This window comes from Camelus ferus, chromosome 16 (assembly GCF_009834535.1).
Source record: "Camelus ferus isolate YT-003-E chromosome 16, BCGSAC_Cfer_1.0, whole genome shotgun sequence".
NCBI classification, from domain to species: domain Eukaryota; kingdom Metazoa; phylum Chordata; class Mammalia; order Artiodactyla; family Camelidae; genus Camelus; species Camelus ferus.
This window is the reverse complement of record NC_045711.1, coordinates 16,717,959-16,727,197: the sequence shown is the minus strand read 5'-3', so window position 1 is coordinate 16,727,197 and position 9,239 is coordinate 16,717,959. Positions and strand designations below refer to the sequence as shown.

The window sequence follows — 9,239 nt, the reverse complement described above, 5'->3', positions numbered from 1 at the left end:
AAAAATACAAGTGATCAAACTAAATATGAGTAGATTTAATTCATATGTTAGAGATTCTCAGATTTGAAAAAGAATAAAAAGGATATATGGTATTTCTAAGAAGCATCTCACCCCTATTAAAAAATGACACCTGCCCTTCTAAAATAAAAGAATGAAGAAATACAGCACACAGAGAAATTCAACAAAGCAAACAGATAAACAACAACAACAAAAACTCCACCGTCAACAACAAAAACACACCAGAAAGATGCCAAAGAAAAGGAAATTGTCTAGCAGCAGCAACGTCCCACAAACACGAACACACACACACACACTAAGCATTATGGAAAGGAGAGCACAAGTCACGTCTCATGCCAAATACTGATAATAATCACCAATACTATTTGCATACGTTCTTCCAGAATTGGAATTCAGTTAAATATGTTTTTCTCATCTGTCTCAGTCATCTATTTTGGTACATTAGCATTTCACTATTCCTGTGCATTCTTCAATAGCATAATGTCTATTTTCCATCACATGGATGGTCGATAATTTATTATTTTGTTGTTGTTGGACATCAAGGTCCTTTCTAATTTTTGCTGGTATAAATCAGATTACAGTGAACATTCTTTTGCATACATCTGTAAGTGGTCTCCTGAGTGGCCTTACACTTGTGGCCTTTAGCAGACAAAGAATCTGTAGAAAGAGCTGAATAGAAAGTCATCAGGTTAACAAGTGTGATGATTGGCGTGAGAGAGTTTGACATGTTTAGATACAGGGACACATTTGATTTAACAAATGTTCCCCTTCATTGACAGTAAGACTCAGAAGGAACAAGAGGAGCATCTGGGCTCTTTCTCCCAACAGCTGGCTGGGTGGTTGCTTTGATCGAACTGTGAAGTCAAGATCTCTGCAGATACAGAGATGGAGATGGGAGCCCTGTCCTCCTGGAGCCCAGGGACAGCAGGTCACTGTGCCAGTGGCTGCAAGGGAGGGGCCGACCCAGTTTGATAAATTAGTAAATCAACACAATATGGGATGCTAACTAGCAGAAGTATATTTACTTGTTTATTTTATGGAAGTACAGTCAGTTACCACGTGTCAGTTTCTGGCGTGCAGCACGACGTCCCAGTCACGCATACACATTCACGTATTTGTTTTCATATTTTTTTTTCATTAAAGGTTATTACAAGATATTAAATGTAGTTCCCTGTGCTCTACAGAAGAAATTTGTTTTTTATCTATTTTTGTATATAGTGGTGAACCTTTGCAAATCTCAAACTCCCAAATTTACCCCTTCCCACACCGCCCCTTCCCCTGGTAACCTTAAGATTGTTTACTATGTCTGCAAGCCTGTTTCTGTGTTGTAGGTGAGTTCATTAGTGGCCTCTTTTTTCCAGAAGTATATTTAGTATTCTTAAGATACATTTGTATCCCCTGGAAGCTTTCTTTCCATTTAAATGTCTCTAGGAGTATTACAGTTTCTCAAACGGCAATCTAGACCAAATCTCTGACTTCCTGAGCCTAATCCACCTGCACAGAGCGTAAGGGATCAGGCGCAGCGCAGCCCTAAGACGGCCTGCGCCTTGTGCAGTTCACCCTGCGCCTCTGTCCTGGAGGCCCCAGGGCTGCTGCCCACAGTAATGACCTTCCTCATCACCCCTGTGCCTCTCCTTCTTGAGAACTGGGACTTCCCACTGATGACATGCAGGGATGTCCCAGGCAGAGGGGGTACTTTGCTAATGAGCTACAGTAGGAAATGCAAAGACAAAAGCAGGGCTTAAAGAAAAGTTACAGGCTTTGGGGGAAAAAAAAGCACAATGAATTTTTAACCGCAGTCACATTGCTGGAAAACAAGGCAGTTGATGGAAACAGCAAATAGTGCCAGCCAACAATGGCTTCGTCATAAAACACCCCCTAAAATGTGGTCCACACACTCATGCGCCTGCCGGCCAGAAACAGGGCGGCTCCCGCCACATGTCGGAGGAGACGCTGACACACCAGGAGCACTCGGTGAGCTGCGACCAGATACCGGCACTCCGAGCGTTTTTGGCTCGTTGAGCAGTGATTGGAATTGGTGAGCAGATGCCGGAGGATCTCAAGGAAACAGTAGTATTCCAGTCCTGTTCTGTAAACGGAAAGCAAATCAATGATCAACCAACAAGCTTTGATGAGCGTTGATCATCGGCTGAAGGAAACACACACCTGGGACAGCACTGGGATATCCGGTTCGCTGGGGAAAGTTAGGGTATTTTTGAAAAACAGTGTAGCCCAGTTATCTGGAGACGAAAACATGTCCGTATCGAAGCTGAACTGATTGGCTTGTGCCAGGTGAGGCGGGGGGTCCATTACTTGGAGAAAGGTCAGTAAATCTCCCTGAATGTGTGTGTAGGCAGGGGCGAGGAGGGGATGGTGTAGGTAAAGAGGATTCTGAAGGTCCTCTTTGGTGACAGAGGGGATTGAAGTCTCCCTTGAGACTGGTGGTTCTTACAAGGCAACATCACAGGGGCATCCAGGTTACAGGTGCGGCTCCCGTAAGACACAGGGTGGGCTGTGTGAGGCTCAGGTCATCTTAGGGCCAGGCTGCACTGGATCCCTTATGCTCTGTGCAGAGATGTTCTTTATCTTCAGGAAGCAATAGGGAGCTACTGAAGGTTTTTGAGAAAGAGAGTAATCAATCGAGAGGTACTTCAGATATATGACTAACTGGCTATCCTACTCTTGCCTGCTACAACCCTTTCATTTGTCATAAAGATGTAACCCATGTGACACTGATGTCAGTGTCAGGAATGACTGTGGTTTGCTTTACCCTATCTCCATCCCTTGGTCAAACTTTGAGCACTAATTGTTTACAGATCTGGGACTACATTTGAAAAGGGATCCTAGACAATATACATGCAGTATTTGAGAAGTTTGATTTGGAAACTAGAGGCATCTAGTCCACCCTTAGCATCCATCCATTCCTGTCCCTGCCAGGGTAAGGCACAGCATGCGGGCTGGCTGGTCTGGTAGGGGACCCTCTGGGCTGGGCAGGCTCGGGGCTCCAGAGCCTGGAGTTGAAGGGAGGCCAGGGTAGAGGACGAGCAGCACAGGTGATGGTGGAGAGACACTGGCCAAACCTGCGTGTCCGAGGACGGGCTAGGCCAGCAGTTGTGGGGTGGGGTCTGCTGCTAGCGCTGGGCTTTACGAAGCCCCCGAGGGCTCCACCTATTCAGAGGCCTGGGGCAGGGCTAAGTCAGGATTTCTGTACATACCTCTCTTTGGACCAGACTGAACACTTCTTCAAAGTAACCTCTGCCTCCCTGAGCATCTGGCACATCGATTCACAAACCTAGATCCTTGGTGCATATCAGTTACATTTTATTAAAAAGCCTCTTTCTTCCATGGCCAGAAACCAAAGGAGGTTCAAGGTCAAGGCAGTACGTGCAGCGTCAGAACTCACTGTGGAGGCTCTGTCCCTTCACCTGGCCCTGGCCTCAAATCCCTGCACTGGGATTCCAGTCCCTCCCAGGGTCTCTCCCCCCCCCCCCCCACCCAGGATGCACACCCCACAGTCGCGTGCTGTGGGTCAGCCCAGCCTCCTCTGGGGACGTCTGCTATCTGGAGAGCCTGCTTCCTTTAAAAAGAGCCATGTCCCCTTCCTGGTTGCAAATCTAAATCATACCAGAACTCGGATTTATAAACACATCTTCAGGCGAGCCAAACGAGGCTTTCCATCAGAGATAAATGGGGCAGAGTGATTTTTCCACTTCTGCCCTGGCTTGGAGCCAGCTCTGCTCCAAGGGACATGCAAAAGTGGTGGCTGGGCCAGGTCTGGAGGACACGCAGGCCTCTGAGGGTCCCCGGGGGAGCAGGCCTTGTCACCTGGTCACCCTGTCACCTGCCCAGCCCTGGCCCCACAGCAGCAACCCCTGAGACACTCTCTGAACTGAAACTTCAAAGTTACACAGTCATGTGGATGCACGGTGATTCGGGGGGAAAATCACTGTTTGATTTTGTCAACTTTACTGAGGTGGAATTTACATACAATAGAAGAGACCAAGTTGAAGTATATGGTGGGGTGAGTTTTGACAAACATGTGTCTGTGTTACCAGCACCATAATCCAGACAGAGAGCATTTCCAGGGCCTGGGTGGTTCCTCTGCCCCTTGCCATCCCCTGAGCTCAGCTCCAGCCCCTGGCAATCACCGTATCTGCCTTTTCTAGAACTTCCTGCAAATGACATCCTTCAGTATGTACTCCTTAAGTCGAACTGCATTAGCTCATCCTTATTCATCTGTGCTCCTGTTTATAAGAGTAGTGCTTCCGTTTTTAATCCTAGTAGTTTTTTGCGGGATGGATGTACCCGAATTTTTACCTGTCGATGTCCATTTGGGTTGTCTCCAATGTGGAGCTGTTATTTTTTTTTTAATTGATGTATAGTTTTTTACATTTTTATATTACATTTACAATGTTTCAGGTTTACAGAAAACTGATTCAGTTATACATACATGTAGATTTTCTTTTCAGATTCTTTTCCATTATAGGTTATTACAAGATACTGAATACAGTCCCCTGTGCTGTACAGTAGGTCCTTGTTGTTTATCTGTTTTATATATAGTAGTGTGTATCTGTTAACCCCAAATTCCCAATTTATCCCTGCCCGCCTTTCCCCTTTGGCACCCATAAGTTTGTTTTCTATGTCTGTGAGTTTCTTTCTGTTTTGTAAATAAGTTCTAATGTATCATTTTTTTAGATTCCACATCATATGATATTTGTCTTTCTCTGCCTGACTTACTTCACTTAGTTTGATAATCTCCAGGTCCATCCTGTTGCTGCAAGTGGCATTATTTCATTCTTTTTTATGGCTGAGTAGTATTCCACTGTACATATACCCCACATCTTCTTTATCTAGTCGTCTGTCGATGGGCACTTGGGTTGCTTCCATGTCTTGGCTATTGTAAATGGTGCTGCTATGAATATTGGGGTGTGTGTATCTTTTCAAATTAGAGTTTTCTCTGGATATATGCCTAGGAGTGGGCTGGATCATATGGTAAGTCTGTTTTTAGTTGGGGTTGTTATTGAATAAGGCTGCTATGATCATTCGTGTGCAAGTCTCCGTGCACCTTTCCATGCTGAGTCAGCAGCTGAGTGGAGTCGTGGGGGTTATGTGCTAAGATCGTGTCTGACTTTGTAAGAACTGAGGACTGTTCTCCTAAGCGGCTGCCCCGTTTGCATTCCCTGGCCCTGGATGAGTGTTCCGGTTGCTCCCTGTGCTCATCCTCGCTTGGTCTTGGCAGTCTTTTTTTCCTCTTTGAGCTGGTGTCTTTGTGGTTTTAAAGTTGTGTTTCCCTGATGCCCAATCATGTTAAGTATTTTTTTTTTTTTTTGATTGCTTACTGATCATTCAGGTAGCTTCTTCTGGGAAGTGTCTGTTTAAATCTTTTAGACATGTCACTTTTAAAAAGCCTTGGGTATAACAAGACTCTGAGGGTCAGAGGATGAGGCTGTGAGGCTTCGCCGTACACGTGACTTTGAGAAGTGATTCCCGGACTCTGGGTATCAGCGTCCTACTCTTACAATAAGGAAAAAGGACTAGATTATCTTTAAGGTTCTTGTTCTGTTCTGGAGACCAGGATGCGAATCTCCATTTCTTTATTATAAGACAGACACATCCCTGAGGCTCAAAGAAACGCGTGGTCACAGAATGCGAAAACAAAAAGGGACGTCGGCGAGCTCACCCAGCTCCTGCCTAAACTCAGGCACCGAGAGCTGAACGCGGCCAACGCAGCGCAGCTGTTCACTGGCACAGAAGCAACTAAATTTGGGTCTCCTGGCCCTATCACTTCTAATAGAAGAGTTTGAGAAATAGGTGTTATCTTCTGACTCTGACTTCAGGAGACATCCCCAGGGAGTAAGAGCTGGCCAAAGTGACTGTTTTTAGGGTTTGTTTTTTTTTCACCCCAAGTCGGACATTTTTGTTTGCACCGCTGGCATTTGGGTGAGCAGTAGAGGAAAGTTAATTCAAAGGATCTGGAGGGGTTCTGAGCCCAGGCGTCTGTCTGGGGGAAGCTTCCGCACCCTGGTTTTGCAGGTGCCTTCTCATTAAGACACAAAGCCCGGGTCCGAGGCCGAGGCAGCCTGTTTACAGAGCTGTGGCTGCTGTAAACATTGCCGTGCAAATTACATCTGCACTCTGGCCTGTAGCGTGAGTTCTGTAAACGGACGAGTGCTTAGGGGCCGGGATACGCTCCTCTGTAATTACGCCGCGCCGTTCCCATGGGTGTTAATGTTTATAGAAGGCTAGTTAACCTTGCACGAGATCTGGGATCACAAGGCTGTGTGTGCCGTTCAGCTGCAGAGCTCAACGCTAGTCCGCGCCAGCACGCGCACCGGCGCTGGGTGGACAATCGCGGCTTGTTCTCGGGGCCGGACAAAGCCCCCTGGACCTGGCTTGCGTGGCCTCGAGCCCCCTGATTGCCCGAGCAAGGTCTGCTGGGTCCCCTTCCCTGAACAGCCCAGATTTAATGGACTGTGATGATTGGTCGTACACCGTAACTCTGTTCTGTTACTTGAGCAAACCTTGTAGTTACACATTCGTGTGTAACTTTTCAAGACCCCCTAGGAAAGAAGGGGCCATTGTAAACCTTTGAAACAGAACCCAGACATGCTGAGAGCCTTGGAGATTGTCTCGAGTAACACGAAACTCCTTTTCATCATGCTCTCGAGAGGTTACAAAGAGGGGAAAGACGTGGCACTTTTGTTCCGAGAGCTTACAATCTCCGGTTTGGGGATAGACAAGGCAGGCGTACATGAAAAATTCCATAAAGTGCCAGAGGCGAGGTGCTGAATCTCTGCTGGAGGGTGTAGAGGTTGGTCCGTGAAAGGTTCAGAAGTGGGCGAGACTGCCGTGGCCAATGGAGGAAAACGTCGGGAAGATATGAGATTAGAAACAGCTTTTGATGGACACTGGGGTTTGGGTAGGCAATGGATCACGATGTGGAAATGTGAGAGTGTCCAGGTTGGAGGGAAGAGAGCGGTCTGGTTGAGGCAGAGCAGGGCACTGAAGCCAAGGGTGGAGTGCATGGGTCCTGCCCAGATGGTGAAGGTCCTTGGTGCAGAAGGGAAACGTGCAGTGACCACGTGTCGTCTGTCGGGCAGTACCCTCCACTGTCTTCCCGACTCACCTGCAGTAAAGCCAAGTCCTAACAATGGCCTGGCCTTGTCTGGCCCTGACTTCCCGTGACTTTCCTGACCTCAACACCTACCGTGTTCTCTTTTGTTCCCTCCACTGTAGCTACACCCACGTTCTTGTCCCTACAACCGTAGAAGCAACTTCCCACTGGGGCACTTTCACAGTGTCTGTTCCTTCTGCCAGAAATGCCCTTCCAGCCAATATCCACATGACTCTCTCTCTCCACTATCTCTTCCTGCAAGTGTTCCTGGTCAGTGAGCTTTCTCTAATAACTCAAAACTGCAACAACCCCTCGCCTTGGGTTCTTTCTGTCCTCCCTCTCTCGGGTTTGGTGTTTTTCTGAGGCATTCCATCATCTGACAATATATATACACACTTTGATTATGATCTCTCTTCCCCCATGAGGATGTAAAGTCACAAGGGCACAGGGTTTTGTCTATTTTGTTCATTGATGCATCCCCAGCACCCCATACAATGCCTAGATACTCAATAAATATTTGTCCAATGGGCGAAAATTAAGAGACTTCCAAGAGTGTTATATGATAAAGGAGCGTTCATAGGTGCACGGGGCACACATGCAGCAGAATGCATGGTGCGAGGGAGAGTCTGGAGGAAGATGGGTGATTTCGGTGCCACCCTTAGAAGAGCAGGTATCAGTCAGGGCTCCCATGTTGCAAGCAACAGAAATTAATCTGGCTTTCGCTAGAAGTAATTTATTGGAAAGGGTCAGGAGCTCCCCAAATTGACAAGAGGCCAGAAGAGCAGGCTGGGAGATGGAGGGAAACGAAGCAGCCCTGGAGGCCGGGGCCAGAGACCACAACGTCCGCACACACGGGGCTGGCGCCGAGGTCAGGAGGCTGCGGGGGCACAGCACGCGGCTGTTCTCCGTTTTCTTGTTCCTCTCCCCAAGAGTTAAATTCCACCAGGGGAGACCCAGTTGGCCTAGCTTGGGTCGCATGCCTGCCCTCAGCCCTCCTCTGTGTTTTAGTGGTCCAGCGCCCGCCGTCTCTTCCTAATGTCACCCCCAGTCTCTGTTTTTCCCCTCTCTATAAAGTTGGTGGAATTGTAATGGAGAATTTCTCGCTCCTCCGCCAAAGAGCTGAGCCTGCTTTTCTTCTCTGTGTTTTTACTCACAAGGTGTAATTCCCTGGAGGCCTGAACAAACAAAGAAGTTCCGGGACAGTGACCTTTTAAGAGCATAACGTAATGAAAGTAGCTTGGACTCACAGAAGACGTTGCTGTTTATCAAAATGCTTCTCTGTACATTGTCTCCTGGGAGACACCACACTTCTGGAGGTGGTAGGTGCTATTATCCTTACTGCGTAGATGCACAGACTGATGCTTGGAAAGTTTAAGCAGTTTATTCAGCTTCCTCGTGCCAGGGCTGTTTTGCTATTAAATTCTGCTCTGATGGTGACCAGCACTTAGGAGCATTTGTGAGGAGGGAGATGCGCACTGGAGGACTAGAGGGACGTGGGGCGCACCTCTTCCCACAAAGGTGAGCGCCTGCTGTGTTACGCACTGTTACACACAGTGCGTGTTTTCACAGTGTTAATTCCCACAACACCCCGGGAGGTGGGTCCTAATAACTCTAGTCAGTAGCTGGAGACTGAGGCAGCTCCGTGTAACTTTCCCAAGATGACGTATTTACGAAGTGCACGACCCAGGCTCCCACCTCTGAGTTTATGCACTGAATACCAGGCTAGAATGCCCCTCAAGGCTTATTAAATAGATGTCAGTGGATACACGTGGCAGCCACAGTATTTATGTTCAGCCAAAATTCCAGAAAAATGCATGCTTCTGTGGCTCACATTCAGAGATTCCAAAGATGCACAGTGCCTGATCTTGGTGGTCATTCAGTAAATTTGAGCTGAATGAATGTCTCAATGAATGGATGGACAGGATGAAGGTCTTTGCCTCACAGACTGTTTGCAGCAAGAAGCTTTGTCGTTCACGTACCTTTGCTGGTGCTAGGACTTGGGAAGGCGGGTTCATTTAATGCTCGTCGGCACCTTTGATTTTCCATGTGATGCCCAGACTCTGGGCACGAGAGAGAGTTCCCTCCCGCTGCTTTTCTGCATCTCGAT

General features: G+C 47.6%; 1 long non-coding RNA gene across 1 annotated transcript in view; it reads right to left on the bottom strand.

The window, feature by feature from the left end:
* Positions 1-7,122: 7,122 nt before the first annotated feature.
* Positions 7,123-9,239, bottom strand: part of LOC116669331 — a 28,336-nt gene continuing 26,219 nt past the window's right edge. Inside the window, exon 3 of the long non-coding RNA XR_004326696.1 lies at positions 7,123-7,193. This is a non-coding gene — a long non-coding RNA (uncharacterized LOC116669331). The remainder of the gene's footprint in view (positions 7,194-9,239) is intronic.